The following is a 13,921-nucleotide window of genomic DNA, read 5'->3' on the forward strand; positions in this document are numbered from 1 at the left end:
GAGATGGGTATATCTGTAATTTTGTGGACAAACACACTCCAACTGTAGGACGACCTGTGGTCAAAAAAGTTGCTCATTCAGTGTATATATATATGACCATCATTTGAAAACTGCTATATATCCCAAATGGGAATTGAATCCTAGCAGGTGGTTGAATCATAGGTCATAACCGAGATGTAAGACAATGCTCTATATTAGTGACAAGTGGGTGGCAAATATTTGCAGTACCAGGGTGTTCCTTGGTGGTCTCCCATCCAAGTACTTAAACCGGCCCTCCACTGCTTGGCTTCCAAGATCAGATGAGATTGGGCATCTCCAGCGGGGTATGACCGCAGACCTTATGCTCACCCTTGTCACACTGTGTCCTAATTGGGCACAGATAAGAGCCGATTTGCGTTATTATGTGAACCACAGGTATCGAAACAGCTGATTTGGTGTGAAAATAAGATACAAAAAAAAAAAATTTGTGAAAATAAGATATCAAATTTTTTTTTTCACAGATGGTAACGTATAACACAAAATTCAGATACCCATCTAAATTTTCACGGTTAAAGCAGTCGCAGTACAAGTAGAAAAAACATCTATGCTGCACAGTTATCTCATATAAATATCAGGTAATAATATTTTTAAATTATAATATTCTTTTGACTGTGCAGAGAGGGAAACCTCCAAATTTGGTCTCCATAACACAAATGGATGTATGAGAATACACTAAGGATTGTGCAAAAAATAACATAAGCAGTGAAACCTTCAGCTCTAATGCCCCGTCATAAATTATTTTCAAACAGTAGGAAAATAATAAAACAGATTATATTCCGTATGATATATATATATCATCAGCTGATGTTAAGAAAAATATGGATTTCTGCAGTGCAAAAAGAGAAGGCGTTTGTGTGTTTGACAAGGTCCAAAAATTAGTAGATGTATCTACATCCGCTGTTTTGATAGAAATATGGACCACACTAAAAATAGCACTTATTCACTTGCTGGTGATAAATGACTGTCACTTGTGCATATAGTTAAATAGTCTATGTACCACGTGGATAAGATTTTTCCGTGCAATAAAGGTGCATGTATCACGTATATTACCTCATCCAGGTGTAAATTCATTAAGTTTTGTCCTACTTGTATGATGAGGGAGATCTTGGTGTAGGGAAGGTGCTGGCCGCGTCTGCCCGCGTTCTGCCCGCTGCCGTACTCCGGCCGCACTGTACTTCCTGTTAGGCTGGTTCCCTTGGCGACGAACTTGGCCGAGATCGGCTGGTTGCGGTCACGTGTGCGCACCACGTGACCGTGAGGATGTTACCTCCTTCCTTCCTTCCTGACGTACGTTTCGCAACTAGCTTGGTCACAGGGCGTCAGTGGGTTCAAACCCTTGTTTGTTCTTATAGCAGTAGTACTGTTTACTGATTGGTTCTTGACAGGAGATTGATAGATATTCTGACCTATCATAGTGAGTATCAATCCAGTTGGTTCCCATTGGATAATATGTCATGATTGACAGTTAAAGGGACCAATCAGCATTTCTTGGTGGACGATCAATTGAATTATTATAAAAAAGAGCTGATGAGACTAATTCAGAGTAGTATTGACAATAAATAAGGATAATATGGGTTAAAAACAAATGAATTAAAATGTAGATATATAAATATAAATATATATATGAATGTAGATATGCAAATGAAGGAGTGATAGGATAGAAAATACAGATTATTATAAATATAAATCTGTGAACAACACATAGTATATTTGTACCTGTTACAAATTAATGGAAGGTGTCTGGACAGTGGGATTACTTTTTCAATTTAAGAAAACCCCATAATTTATGTTTTCATTCATGCCAAAAGGGTGCATTCTTGGCAGGCAGGAATTGCTCAGATGATCATAACTTTAAAAAACAGAGTACAGAGCTGGCCCAACGACTACGTGTAAGAGGGTACAGTAATACCTCAATAAAAAAAGCCTCACGGAATGCACAAATTACCTCTAGGGATGACATTATCTTCAAGAAGAAAGAGACAGCACAGAACACAAATACTATTAGATTTGTGGGCAACTATTGCCAAGAATGGAGGGAGATAAGTGAAGCAATACAAAAACATTGGCATGTATTACATGCTGACTCAGATTTATCAGAAAAACTTGGCTCACGTGTCTCCATGAGTTGGCGGAGTTCCAGAAATTTAAAAGACCAATTGGTACAAAGCCACTTTCAAAGAATACCCACCAAGAAAATTATCACAACAGGAACATACCCCTGTGGTAAATGCAAAGCTTGTAGACACATTGAAACGGTGAAGGAAGTAAAGGATAAATACGGGACAGAATTCAAGATCAACGACTATATGAATTGTTTAACTGAAGGTGTCATTTACTGCATTAAATGCAGCTGTGACAAGAAATATGTGGGTATGACCACTCGCCCACTGAAACAACGTGTTCTAGAACACATTGGGACTATACGCAATGCCACTTCTGACAAAACAAAGATGAAACCACTCACTACGGTAGCTCGCCACTTCTACCAACACCATGATAATAGATGGGAGGATCTTAGGGTCTTCGGACTTGAAAAAATCAAACTTGGAATTCGTGGTGGAAGTTTGACAGATACCCTATTGAAGAAAGAATGTGAGTGGATTTTTAAACTAGGTACTATCCACCCTTTTGGCATGAATGAAAACATAAATTATGGGGTTTTCTTAAATTGAAAAAGTAATCCCACTGTCCAGACACCTTCCATTAATTTGTCCCCCCCCCCTTTTTTTTCTCTCTCTCTCTCTGTTTTCTCTACCCCCTTTTTTTCATTTGTCTTCTTTTCTTCCCTTACCAACTATCATTAGATGCACTGCTTAGTGCACAATATTGTTAATAACCACTAAGCATGGTATATTCTGTATCATCCATAAATTATACTCTATAATACAACACTGTCATTATTAACACAATTTTAATGACATCATAAAGTGCATGAATAAGACAATAATCATCAAGCATGGCATATTTTGTATCATTCATTACTCAGACTCTATTATATAACACTGCCACCAATTATTTAATTATTTATATATTTTAATGGTTTGTTTAAGTGCATATATACATGTAATTATATCAACCTCTTTTTTTAATTAATTTCAATTTGATTTATTTTTATTACACTCTATTGGCATCATCACACTATATTGTTTTTCACTGTATTACACTTAATGATTATTAATAATATATTTTTTAAGTCTGCACCATAAATACATTCCCTCTTCTTCACATATGGGCTCATAATGGTATTGCTTCACCATTTTTCATATACATACACATGCATATCAATGTATGTGCATGTATATGCTCTTCTTGTTATAATATTTTGAATATTTTATCACAATGCCCTCTTAACATCCTAGCACATTATGTTATTATTACACTCCAAACAATGTTAGAACTCATGCATCACATATCACCACACATATACTTCAGTTAGCAACAACAGTCACTGTCACATATTCACCAATATAAAGTGGGTGTTTAACCTTATATATATACTATATTTTTTATAATAATTTCCCAATAATATCTTATTAAAATAAAATAGTAAATCTTCATAATCACTAATTTATATAGTAACAGGTACAAATATACTATGTGTTGTACACAGATTTATATTTATAATAATCTGTATTTTCTATCCTATCACTCCTTCATTTGCATATCTACATTCATATATATATTTATATTTATATATCTACATTTTAATTCATTTGTTTTTAACCCATATTATCCTTATTTATTGTCAATACTACTCTGAATTAGTCTCATCAGCTCTTTTTATAATAATTCAATTGATCGTCTACCAAGAAATGCTGATTGGTCCCTTTAACTGTCAATCATGACATATTATCCAATGGGAACCAACTGGATTGATACTCACTATGATAGGTCAGAATATCTATCAATCTCCTGTCAAGAACCAATCAGTAAACAGTACTACTGCTATAAGAACAAACAAGGGTTTGAACCCACTGACGCCCTGTGACCAAGCTAGTTGCGAAACGTACGTCAGGAAGGAAGGAAGGAGGTAACATCCTCACGGTCACGTGGTGCGCACACGTGACCGCAACCAGCCGATCTCGGCCAAGTTCGTCGCCAAGGGAACCAGCCTAACAGGAAGTACAGTGCGGCCGGAGTACGGCAGCGGGCAGAACGCGGGCAGACGCGGCCAGCACCTTCCCTACACCAAGATCTCCCTCATCATACAAGTAGGACAAAACTTAATGAATTTACACCTGGATGAGGTAATATACGTGATACATGCACCTTTGCACCTTTATTGCACGGAAAAATCTTATCCACATGGTACATAGACTATTTAACTATATGCACAAGGGACAGTCATTTTTCACCAGCAAGTGAATAAGTGCTATTTTTAGTGTGGTCCATATTTCTATCAAAACAGCGGATGTAGATACATCTACTAATTTTTGGACCTTGTCAAACACACAAACGCCTTCTCTTTTTGCACTGCAGAAATCCATATTTTTCTTAACATCAGCTGATGATATATATATATATCATACGGAATATAATCTGTTTTATTATTTTCCTATTGTTTGAAAATAATTTATGACAGGGCATTAGAGCTGAAGGTTTCACTGCTTATGTTATTTTTTGCACAATCCATAGTGTATTCTCATACATCCATTTGTGTTATGGAGACCAAATTTGGAGGTTTCCCTCTCTGCACATTCAAAAGAATATTATAATTTAAAAATATTATTACCTGATATTTATATGAGATAACTGTGCAGCATAGATGTTTTTTCTACTTGTACTGCGACTGCTTAAACCATGAAAATTTAGATGGGTATCTGAATTTTGTGTTATACGTTACCATCTGTGAAAAAAAAATTTGATATCTTATTTTCACAAAAATTTTTTTTGATATCTTATTTTCACACCAAATCAGCTGTTTCGATACCTGTGGTTCACATAATAACGCAAATTGGCTCTTATCTGTGCCCAATTAGGACACAGTGTGACAAGGGTGAGCATAAGGTCTGCGGTCATACCCCGCTGGAGATGCCCAATCTCATCTGATCTTGGAAGCCAAGCAGTGGAGGGCCGGTTTAAGTACTTGGATGGGAGACCACCAAGGAACACCCTGGTACTGCAAATATTTGCCACCCACTTTTCACTAATATAGAGCATTGTCTTACATCTCGGTTATGACCTATGATTCAACCACCTGCTAGGATTCAATTCCCATTTGGGATATATAGCAGTTTTCAAATGATGGTCATATATATATATATATACACTGAATGAGCAACTTTTTTGACCACAGGTCGTCCTACAGTTGGAGTGTGTTTGTCCACAAAATTACAGATATACCCATCTCGGCCTATATTAGGTATATGCACCTTGCAATTTATATATTACTTTCTATATTTTCGCAATGTCACTATTTAACAAATATTGGCGCTCATTGAACTCCTCAATAATTAATTTTAATGAGAATTATTAAAGTATTTCATTTTAGTTAGCTATTGTGACATCCAGTCATAGAACATTATCTGTATATGAGTGCTTCCCAACAAGAGTCTTCTTTTTTTCTTTTTTTCTATGTTTACACTGAGAATAACTGACTCGGGGGAGCACCACTGATGGGCAGCTTTCTGATACATAAAAATAAGGAGTGCATTACCTTATGTATCTGCTTCCCAAAATGAGGATTTGAACCTTAAATTTAATTATCAGTCAATACAGATAATTATCATTATACATATACACCTACTATACCAGTGCGGTTTCCAATTTCTTGTTTTCCAATTATCTGCATTTGTGACTGGTCTCCAGTCTTCTCAGAAATACCTGCACGGTAATATAAAGGTAACGGATATTCCTCCTTTAGGAATCTCTGTTCCTTATTTTCTCTATTTTTTTCTGGAGTTCTCTCATAAAATATGAGTTTTAATCTTAAACAAGAGCTGAGTTCAAGACGCAAAAATAAGGATAATTTAGATGATATTTTCCCAAGTGAAATAACTGATAATGAACCCCATATCAGTTGGGAATCTGACTTTCACAAACTAAACGTGCTGTTACGAAAACAAATTAGGACCACCTGGGACCTTACAACTTTAGAAAATTATATTAAAAATAAAATATCTCCTAGAGGCCTTCGTCCAAGAATTTTTCCGGCATTCGATCTAGCGAGTGAGAACTTAAAGAAGGAATGGGAAAACACTCTCCTCAAATGTTCCAGTGATCTTATGAACATTCTAACTAAACATAATAACCTGATACTGGAGGAATGCGAGCGTGATCTGGAAGACCTAGGTAAAAAATTAGAAACTTGGGAAAAGGACTTACAATTCCAGAAGTGCTTTGAACATAACAAACAAGAATTACAGGCATATGAACAATCTATTATTGACCGGAAATGAACCAAATACGCCAGGGATAAAAAGGACTTTGCTTCTGGAAAAGTTTTTAAATGGCAAAGGTCTACCTGGAAAAGAAATACAACTAAATATACAGGTGAATATTCATCCTCAGAGGCAGAAACGTCGGGAACAGAAGACACTGCTGACTACATACCCGAAAAACATCTGAGTTCCAGAGGACAAGCAAGCAATAATCAATACAATCCCTCCCCCTCTACTTCCTCTTTTTTAGGGGACCCCCGAACTGGGAGGACACGAGGAAGACAAAGAGGAGGAAGACGAGGAGAGGGCGGAAGGGGAAGAAGAAGACAACAACAATGGGATTTCTCACCCCCCCCTGACCCGAAACACACAGAGGAGATGACAACTACCAGTTTGCTGACTAACGTGGAAAATAAACAACATGATAATAAACTCAAAATTATCAATCTTTCCGAACACATACTCACAGATGCACAGAAATCCATACTGAGTAAAGGCTTGACATTCTCTCCCACAGGGCATTTTGAAAGGTTCAGATGGGAAAAGGACTTGAAACTATTTGGAAGGAAATTATTATTGACAAAACTTTATAGTGATAAAACAACTTCCATTACAACAAGGGGAGAAACCTCTGAGACAGAGGAATCCGCAACCTCTGAGACAAAGGAATCCGCAACCTCAGATCTTCAAGCAATGGAGGAAGAGGCACTGGCTGCACTATATGAATTAGAACAAGACTAATATGCGTCAAATCATATGGACCACAGACCTCCTACCAGACCTGCTATCAAGAAGAAATCTACATATTTTCCACCTGAACATATATGCCCAGAAGTTCAGGTATTTCAGAAACTGGTTGCAAAATAATTTGATCTAATTCATACCAATAAGAAACATTCCCGCCATTCAAACATGACGTATCAAGAAAGACAGGCCATGAGGGAGATAAAACATGGCAGGATGTCATAATAAAGCCCTCGTACAAAGGGGGTAACATTGTGATTTGGCCTAAAACGGATTACATTAAAGAAGCACTACGACAACTGGAATCCACTGACTGCTACAAAAGGATACTTTTGAACCCTTTGGGCAACTATATGTCGGTCTATTCTAAGATCATTACTCAGGCTCAAGAACAAGGGTCAATTACAAGACAGGAATATGAATATTTACAAATTCAGAATCCAAAAATTCCTACTTATTACATGTTGCCAAAAGTGCACAAAAATATTCTAAACCCACCTGGAAGACCGATAGTATCAGGTATAGGAGGACTAACGGAAAAGGCTAGCATTTTTTTGGACTTGCACCTCCGACATCTTGTACTGGGTCTTCCTTCATACATACAAGACACAGCAGATATACTTAGGAAACTGCATGACGTAAAACTGGAGGACAATCAATACCTAGTATCATTAGATGTAGAAGCACTTTATACCTCTATTGGCCATACAGAAGGTATAGCAGCAGTTGAATATTTTCTACACGCCGAAGGCTGGGAGGAATTTCATACCTTTTTGATCAAACTGTTGCACTTTGTACTGCACTATAATTTCTTCGTATTTAATGACAGATTTTACCTCCAAACGCGAGGCACAGCCATGGGGGCGGCCTGTGCACCTACTTATGCGAACATCTTTTTAGGATGGTGGGAGAGAGAATTCGTCTTTAAAGATACTAATGATGATTTTACATCTAATATCATTATGTGGACTAGATATATAGACGATATCTTTATGATATGGGAAAGGGACCTACAATTATTACATCAGTTCATAGAACGTCTCAATGACAACAATCTTAATCTCCGTCTAACTCACAATATCAGCCAGACGGAATTACCATTTGTGGATTTAATGATTTACAAGGACCCAGAGGGAATGATTGCTACAAGCCTGTATCGCAAAAATACAGCGACTAACACCTTGCTGCATCAGACAAGTTCACACTTTCATCCCACCATAGAAAACATACCGAAAGGGGAATTCCTGCGTCTTCGCAGGAATTGCTCAGATGATCATAACTTTAAAAAACAGAGTACAGAGCTGGCCCAACGACTACGTGTAAGAGGGAACAGTAATACCTCACTAAAAAAAAAAATCACGGAATGCACAAATTACCTCTAGGGATGACATTATCTTCAAGAAGAAAGAGACAGCACAGAACACAAATACTATTAGATTTGTGGGCAACTATTGCCAAGAATGGAGGGAGATAAGTGAAGCAATACAAAAACATTGGCATGTATTACATGCTGACTCAGATTTATCAGAAAAACTTGGCTCACGTGTCTCCATGAGTTGGCGGAGGTCCAGAAATTTAAAAGACCAATTGGTACAAAGCCACTTTCAAAGAATACCCACCAAGAAAATTATCACAACAGGAACATACCCCTGTGGTAAATGCAAAGCTTGTAGACACATTGAAACGGTGAAGGAAGTAAAGGATAAATACGGGACAGAATTCAAGATCAACGACTATATGAATTGTTTAACTGAAGGTGTCATTTACTGCATTAAATGCAGCTGTGACAAGAAATATGTGGGTATGACCACTCGCCCACTGAAACAACGTGTTCTAGAACACATTGGGACTATACGCAATGCCACTTCTGACAAAACAAAGATGAAACCACTCACTACGGTAGCTCGCCACTTCTACCAACACCATGATAATAGATGGGAGGATCTTAGGGTCTTCGGACTTGAAAAAATCAAACTTGGAATTCGTGGTGGCAGTTTGACAGATACCCTATTGAAGAAAGAATGTGAGTGGATTTTTAAACTAGGTACTATCCACCCTTTTGGCATGAATGAAAACATAAATTATGGGGTTTTCTTAAATTGAAAAAGTAATCCCACTGTCCAGACACCTTCCATTAATTTGTTTCCCCCCCCCCTTTTTTTTTTCTCTCTCTCTGTTTTCTCTACCCCCTTTTTTTCATTTCTCTTCTTTTCTTCCCTTACCAACTATCATTAGATGCACTGCTTAGTGCACAATATTGTTAATAACCACTAAGCATGGTATATTCTGTATCATCCATAAATTATACTCTATAATACAACACTGTCATTATAAACACAATTTTAATGACATCATAAAGTGCATGAATAAGACAATAATCATCAAGCATGGCATATTTTGTATCATTCATTACTCAGACTCTATTATATAACACTGCCACCAATTATTTAATTATTTATATATTTTAATGGTTTGTTTAAGTGCATATATACATGTAATTATATCAACCTCTTTTTTTAATTAATTTCAATTTTATTTATTTTATTACACTCTATTGGCATCATCACACTATATTGTTTTTCACTGTATTACACTTAATGATTATTAATAATATATTTTTTAAGTCTGCACCATAAATATATTCCCTCTTCTTCACATATGGGCTCATAATGGTATTTGCTTCACCATTTTTCATATACATACACATGCATATCAATGTATGTGCATGTATATGCTCTTCTTGTTATAATATTTTGAATATTTTATCACAATGCCCTCTTAACATCCTAGCACATTATGTTATTATTACACTCCAAACAATGTTAGAATTCATGCATCACATATCACCACACATATAATTCAGTTAGCAACAACAGTCACTGTCACATATTCACCAATATAAAGTGGGTGTTTAACCTTATATATATACTATATTTTTTATAATAATTTCCCAATAATATCTTATTAAAATAAAATAGTAAATCTTCATAATCACTAATTTATATAGTAACAGGTACAAATATACTATGTGTTGTACACAGATTTATATTTATAATAATCTGTATTTTCTATCCTATCACGCCTTCATTTGCATATCTACATTCATATATATATTTATATTTATATATCTACATTTTAATTCATTTGTTTTTAACCCATTTTATCCTTATTTATTGTCAATACTACTCTGAATTAGTCTCATCAGCTCTTTTTATAATAATTCAATTGATCGTCCACCAAGAAATGCTGATTGGTCCCTTTAACTGTCAATCATGACATATTATCCAGTGGGAACCAACTGGATTGATACTCACTATGATAGGTCAGAATATCTATCAATCTCCTGTCAAGAACCAATCAGTAAACAGTACTACTGCTATAAGAACAAACAAGGGTTTGAACCCACTGACATCCTGTGACCAAGCTAGTAGCGAAACGTACGTCAGGAAGGAAGGAGGTAACATCCTCACGGTCACGTGGTGCGCACACGTGACCGCAACCAGCCGATCTCGGCCAAGTTCGTCGCCAAGGGAACCAGCCTAACAGGAAGTACAGTGCGGCCGGAGTACGGCAGCGGGCAGAACGCGGGCAGACGCGGCCAGCACCTTCCCTACACCAAGATCTCCCTCATCATACAAGTAGGACAAAACTTAATGAATTTACACCTGGATGAGGTAATATACGTGATACATGCACCTTTGCACCTTTATTGCACGGAAAAATCTTATCCACGTGGTACATAGACTATTTAACTATATGCACAAGTGACAGTCATTTATCACCAGCAAGTGAATAAGTGCTATTTTTAGTGTGGTCCATATTTCTATCAAAACAGCGGATGTAGATACATCTACTAATTTTTGGACCTTGTCAAACACACAAACGCCTTCTCTTTTTGCACTGCAGAAATCCATATTTTTCTTAACATCAGCTGATGATATATATATATCATACGGAATATAATCTGTTTTATTATTTTCCTATTGTTTGAAAATAATTTATGACGGGGCATTAGAGCTGAAGGTTTCACTGCTTATGTTATTTTTTGCACAATCCATAGTGTATTCTCATACATCCATTTGTGTTATGGAGACCAAATTTGGAGGTTTCCCTCTCTGCACAGTCAAAAGAATATTATAATTTAAAAATATTATTACCTGATATTTATATGAGATAACTGTGCAGCATAGATGTTTTTTCTACTTGTACTGCGACTGCTTAAACCGTGAAAATTTAGATGGGTATCTGAATTTTGTGTTATACGTTACCATCTGTGAAAAAAAAATTTGATATCTTATTTTCACAAATTTTTTTTTTTATATCTTATTTTCACACCAAATCAGCTGTTTCGATACCTGTGGTTCACATAATAACGCAAATCGGCTCTTATCTGTGCCCAATTAGGACACAGTGTGACAAGGGTGAGCATAAGGTCTGCGGTCATACCCCGCTGGAGATGCCCAATCTCATCTGATCTTGGAAGCCAAGCAGTGGAGGGCCGGTTTAAGTACTTGGACGGGAGACCACCAAGGAACACCCTGGTACTGCAAATATTTGCCACCCACTTGTCACTAATATAGAGCATTGTCTTACATCTCGGTTATGACCTATGATTCAACCACCTGCTAGGATTCAATTCCCATTTGGGATATATAGCAGTTTTCAAATGATGGTCATATATATATATACACTGAATGAGCAACTTTTTTGACCACAGGTCGTCCTACAGTTGGAGTGTGTTTGTCCACAAAATTACAGATATACCCATCTCGGCCTATATTAGGTATATGCACCTTGCAATTTATATATTACTTTCTATATTTTCGCAATGTCACTATTTAACAAATATTGGCGCTCATTGAACTCCTCAATAATTAATTTTAATGAGAATTATTAAAGTATTTCATTTTAGTTAGCTATTGTGACATCCAGTCATAGAACATTATCTGTATATGAGTGCTTCCCAACAAGAGTCTTCTTTTTTTCTTTTTTTCTATGTTTACACTGAGAATAACTGACTCGGGGGAGCACCACTGATGGGCAGCTTTCTGATACATAAAAATAAGGAGTGCGTTACCTTATGTATCTGCTTCCCAAAATGAGGATTTGAACCTTAAATTTAATTATCAGTCAATACAGATAATTATCATTATACATATACACCTACTATACCAGTGCGGTTTCCAATTTCTTGTTTTCCAATTATCTGCAAACCATTTTGTATGCAGATACAGCCGCAGACACACAAATTATTCTAATCAGCAGTATCTGCGTATGCATCCTATTCACATCATGAAGCAAATAAGATGCATTTCAGCAAAAATAGATGCCCGATGAAAAGAGTTGCATCGTACCCATCAGATCACTCACATCTGGGATCTCCCACTACATGGCATAGTGAGGCAAGATGTTTCAGGTCATATCTGTAATTTAACTACTTGGAATCAGCGGACAGAATCATGCTGGAGATGATTACAGGAAGCTGAGAATAAAGGGGGTCATTCCGACCCGATCACACTGACATTTTTCGGAGCGCAGCAATCAGGTCACTACTACGCATACGTATGCACCGCGATTCGCAGGCGTGTCGTACAGATACAAAGCAGATCATTGCTGGGTGGTGGATTTAACGATGAATTCATTTGCAGAACTGATCGCAAGAATATTGACAGGAAGAAGGCATTTATGGGTGTCAACAGACCGTTTTCAGGGAGTGATTGGAAAAATGCAGGCGTGTCGAAGAGTTTGCAGGGCGGGTGTCTGGCGTCAATTCTAGGACCGGACAGGCTGAAGTAATCGCAGCGGCTGAGTTAGTTCTGAGCTACTCAGAAACTGCACAAAACTTTTTTGTAGTGCTCGGCTGCACTTACGATTGCAAGCTTGCAAAGCAAAAATGCACTCCCAATGGCGCCTATCTGATCACAGCACTGCAAAAAATAGCTAACCAGGGGCAAACGCAGGATTTAGTAAGGGGGGTTTCCACGTGTAGTGTGTGCATATAAGATATATATATATATATATATATGTATATATAATATATATATGTATATATATATATATATATACATAAACGTGTAGAAAGTAGAGATGAGCGGGTTCGGTTTCTCTGAATCCGAACCCGCCAGAACTTCATGTTTTTTTTCACGGGTCCGAGCGACTCGGATCTTCCCGCCTTGCTCGGTTAACCCGAGCGCGCCCGAACGTCATCATGACGCTGTCGGATTCTCGCGAGGCTCGGATTCTATCGCGAGACTCGGATTCTATATAAGGAGCCGCGCGTCGCCGCCATTTTCACACGTGCATTGAGATTGATAGGGAGAGGACGTGGCTGGCGTCCTCTCCGTTTAGAATAGATTAGAGAGACACTTGATTTACTAATTTTGGGGAGCATTAGGAGTACTCAGTACAGTGCAGAGTTTTGCTGATAGTGACCAGTGACCACCAGTTTTATTTATAATCCGTTCTCTGCCTGAAAAAAGCGATACACAGCACACAGTGACTCAGTCACATACCATATCTGTGTGCACTGCTCAGGTTCAGGCCAGTGTGCTGCATCATCTATTATCTATATATAATATTATATATATCTGTCTGACTGCTCAGCTCACACAGCTTATAATTGTGGGGGAGACTGGGGAGCACTACTGCAGTGCCAGTTATAGGTTATAGCAGGAGCCAGGAGTACATAATATATTATATAGTGAGTGACCACCAGACACACAGTGCAGTTTATTTAATATATCCGTTCTCTGCCTGAA

The 13,921-nt window shown here is 37.3% G+C and overlaps 3 pseudogenes; 2 read left to right on the forward strand and 1 right to left on the reverse strand.

Moving 5' to 3' along the window:
* Positions 1–216: 216 nt before the first annotated feature.
* Positions 217–337, reverse strand: LOC134968192 (5S ribosomal RNA; annotated as a pseudogene).
* A 4,709-nt stretch (positions 338–5,046) lies between these two features.
* LOC134968193 (5S ribosomal RNA) lies at positions 5,047–5,167 on the forward strand (annotated as a pseudogene).
* A 6,428-nt stretch (positions 5,168–11,595) lies between these two features.
* On the forward strand, positions 11,596–11,716 carry LOC134968398 (5S ribosomal RNA; annotated as a pseudogene).
* Positions 11,717–13,921: the final 2,205 nt, after the last annotated feature.

Source organism: Pseudophryne corroboree, chromosome 10 (assembly GCF_028390025.1).
Source record: "Pseudophryne corroboree isolate aPseCor3 chromosome 10, aPseCor3.hap2, whole genome shotgun sequence".
In the NCBI taxonomy this organism is placed as follows: Eukaryota; Metazoa; Chordata; class Amphibia; order Anura; family Myobatrachidae; genus Pseudophryne; species Pseudophryne corroboree.